Source organism: Tupaia chinensis, unplaced genomic scaffold (genome assembly GCF_000334495.1).
Source record: "Tupaia chinensis unplaced genomic scaffold, TupChi_1.0 Scaffold148350_1, whole genome shotgun sequence".
Lineage (NCBI taxonomy): Eukaryota > Metazoa > Chordata > Mammalia > Scandentia > Tupaiidae > Tupaia > Tupaia belangeri.
Genome location: NW_006208201.1, coordinates 867,580 through 871,932, shown reverse-complemented (window position 1 = coordinate 871,932; position 4,353 = coordinate 867,580).

Genomic DNA, 4,353 nt, shown 5'->3' with positions numbered 1-4,353 from the left:
GGAGGAGAAAGGGTTACAGTGTGAACATCCCTCAGAGGATGATTTCTCACTTTCCCTCTCACTGTGTTTGTCTCTCTCTCAAGGGGTACATGTGCCCTAAGGCAAAACCTCTTAAAAAAAAAAAAAGCTCATGGAAATTCTACATTGTGAAACACTATACATAGATTTCAAGACATTTTTAATTCATCTTTCCATGAACTTTTTGAAGTCTCCTCTTACAGACTGGTGCTTCATTTGATCCATGCTGAGTAACCATCTTTATTTAAAAATAAATAAATAAACACACACACACACACACACACACACACACGACACATTCCTGCATCGAAATACAGAAAAAATATGTCATGACTTTTCTGATACACACTTTTTTCATTAAGAAAAATTTGTCAAGTTCAGAAAAATAGAAGGAAAAAATATAACCTATGATTTCATCGCTATTCACATTTTGGTGGATCTCCTCAGTTTTCCTTCCTGTGCATAAGAAAGTGTGATGATTTACTTATTACATGACATTGTACATATGATTTTGTGTGCTATTTTTCCTCAGGAGAATCATATCATAGACATTTTTTCTTTTCATTAAATATTTTAAATGATCATTCTTTTTTTTTTTTTTTTTGGAGAGGTTTTTGTTATAGGGCACATGCGCTTGCCAGACAGACAGAGATTGAGAGACAGAAAGCGAGAAATCACCCCCCAGGGGCGATGGCCATGCCGCAATCCCTTCTCCTCCATTCTCCTCTCGGGATCTTGGGCACGCACACACACACACACCCGGCGTGAGTTTTAAGCCACTGGGTCCGGGATGTGAACCACAGTCGACTACGTGGGAGTCCAGCAACATAGCCATTATGCTAACTGCTGGTCCCGTTAAACAATCATTCTTAAGAGCCGCATGACATTTGATTGGCGTCCCCCTTGCCACACTCCTTCATGGCACCGTGGGCTGTGTGGTGTCCCATATTGGACACAGGCTTTGGAGTCAGCACACTTGGATCCTCTCCAGATTCCATCCTTGCACTTAGCTGTGTGGTTTTGGACAAGTTAATTAACTCTCTGAGTCTCAATCTGGTCATCTGTAAAATGAAGTTAATCATCACCATTTTGCATGGGTTTTTGTTTGTTTGTTTTGTCTTGTTTCAGTTTTTGCTATAGGGTATGTACACTCACCAGAGAGAAACACAGAGAGAGGGAAAGTGAGAAATCACTCCCTCAGGGGTATGGCCACACCACAACCCCTTCTCCTCCATTTTCCTCTCAGGATTTTGAGCATGCACACATATCTGGCCTGATTTTCAATCTGCTGGGTCTGGAATCAAAGTGTGCAGCTGGCCCTGTGAGATCCAGCACCTTAACCTCCATGCTACCTGCTGGCCTGAAAATAATATGTTTTAAATTTGATGTACAAACGAGACTTCTGGATTTCTGTGAGTAATCATAACTGCCTAAAACTGAATCTCTCTACACACTCCAGACATCATAAAGATCAATAAGGAGAGCAAATTAAACCACCCTTAACCCAGTCTGGATGGAGATGAAGATGGAATTCTCTATACATAAGAGGTGCTCAGTGTGGGGTGAATTAATGATAAATTAATGAATGGCATCATTGCAGAAGATAAGGAGCTATAAAGGATAATTAACATGTTGTTGGGTGGTCAGGAAGATCATGATGCAATTTTGCATAGAAAAACTTTCCCAATGACCTAATAGATGACAGATCCATACTCCAAACAATTCTGGCATGCTGGACTTAGGGACCAACATGAGCAGGACAGACTGTAATTGGGATCCAGATTAAGTCCCTGAGTTTAGCGTCAGATAATTCTAGATGCAACAGAAACGAAAGGCCTGACTAAACCATGTTGTAGAGTAACAGTCATAAATCTTTTTAGTAACCAGATAGACGCTGTGGAAGGTGCTTCTCTCTCTTTATCTCTTTCTCTCTTTTTCCTCTTCCTGCTCCTCCAGCAAATGTGTTCACATATACTTTATCATGAGTAAAGAAAAGGAAAAAAAATTTATTAAAATTATTTTTTAATTTATTTGTTAATTTGACGAGAGAGAGAGAGAAAGGGAAAGTGAGAAAGCAAGCTGCCAGGTCTGGGATTCAAGCCATGGTTTGCCATGTGAGAGTCCAGTGCCTTAACTGCCATGCCACCTGCCAGTCCTGGAAAAAAATTACTTTAAAAATTCATCAGCCTGTATCAGAAAGCTCGTTTGTTACTGGCAACAAATCCTGTCAGTTCTTTGCCTTGAAGTGACAGACTCATTTCATTTTTGAGAAAAAGTCTGCCAGCTAAGTCTGAAGAACCAGTTTTTCAGTCCTTGTCTCCACAAACCACAGTGTTCCATGAATAAAGCAGCTAGTTTAGCTCATATCTCAATCACGTAAGTGCATTTCCTGCAGACACCATCAACCTGACCTCTGCCACACCATGCTTTATGTGGACTCCCCATTTCGTCTCAGGGAATTTTCTTTTTTCTTTTCTTTTCTCTTTTCTTCTTTTCTTCTTTTCTCTTTTCTTTTCTTTTCTCTTTTCTTTTTGTCACAGGGCACATGCACTAAACCAGAGAGAGACAGACGGAGGGAAAGTGAGAAATGACTCCCTGAAGCATGGCCATACTGCAATCCTTGTCCTCTGTTCTCCTCTCAGGATTTTGGGCATGCATACACACATCCCAGTGTGATTTTCAAGCTACCAAGCCACCAGGTTTGGGACTCAAACTATGGTCAACCATGTGGGAGTCCAGCACCTTACCCACCATGCTACCTGCTTGGGATATTTTTTTTAAGTGTACTCGGCAATTGAGAATTAATAAAAATGGTCATTTTTGCTGCTTTATCAAGAATATTTATAAGGAAAACTGGGGGTGAAAAATACTATTATCCTTATTTTGATTCCTGACATCAGCAGTTCTACCCATCATTGATTTTACACCATCAGAAAAACATAAGTAAGCTCTTAGTGTTATTATAAAAATTGTTTTGACTTTGAGGACCTACTGAAAGGGTCTTGGGGATCCCAAAGGAGTCCATAAACCACACTTAAAGATCATTGCTCCAGGGACCAGCAGATGGCATAATGGTTATATCATGGACTCCCACGTAGTCAGCCGCAGTTTGGGTCCTGGACCCAATAAGTTAAAACTCACACCGGGCGCATATGTGTGCATGCCCAAAATCCTGAGAGGAGAATGAAGGGATGGTGATTTCTTGCTTTCCATCTCTGTCTCTCCAGTGAGTGCACGTGCCCTATAGCTAAATATGTCTCCAAAAAAATTGTTCCAGATATAATCAGAATAAAGCAAAATACAAGGAGAATTTTCACCTACCTTCTTCTTCTTGTTGTTTTGTTTTTTTTTTTTGTTTTGTTTTTGTTTTTGTTTTTGAGAGGTTTTTCTATAGGGCACGTGTGCTCACCAGAAAGACAGAGAGAGAGAGAGAGAGAAATCACCCCCCAGGGGGGATGCACATGCTGCAATCCCTTCTCCTCCATTCTCCTCTTGGGATCTTGGGCACGCACGCACACAGCGCCTGGCATGAGTTTAAGCCACTGGGTCCAGGATCCAAACCATGGTCAACCACATGGGAGTCCAGCGACATAGCCATTACACTAACTGCTGGTCCCCTTACCTTCTTCTTCATACCATGCCTTATTGATTTGATTGCATTCATTCTCAAAGAGCCATTTGGCAGTGAACATGAAAATAATCTTGAAAGACAGGATGCTGGGGGAAGCAAAAGCCATCTTCACATAAAAGGTAATGCCTACTCTCAGTCTTGATAGATGACAGAATATTTTCCAAGTGAATAGGTGAGGGAAGAAGGGCTTTCCAACCCCAGCCTAGTGACACTGTTGGTAGCAAGCTTAACTGCTTCCCATGAGGGAAGCCACATGGCTGACTGTAGGTTCTGATCCCTGAGTCGGCCTAGAAACACAAAGGGTATGTGCATGTACGCCAAAGATTCTGCCCAACTGGAGGACTGTGGGAAGGGGATCATGGCATGGTGAGCCCTCCGTGGGGGTGCTCCTCTCTCCAGTGTGTGCGCACATGCTCTCGAACATGAATAAAAATAAACTTGTGGGCTGGCCCTGTAGCATAGCAGTTAAATGCCCTGCAGAGGGAACTGGATCTCACATGGCCAGTGGTGGTTCAAATCTCAGCCTCAGCAGCTTGAAAAACATGCCAGCCATGTGCACACGTGACCAGGATCCTGACAGAATGGAAAAGGAAGCGAAAGGGGATTGTGATGTGACCAGGCCTTGCTGAGGGATTCTCTCTCTCTCCCCTCTTCTCTCTCTCCTGTGTGCACCCTCTGGCAAAATAAATGAACTTTTTAAAAAG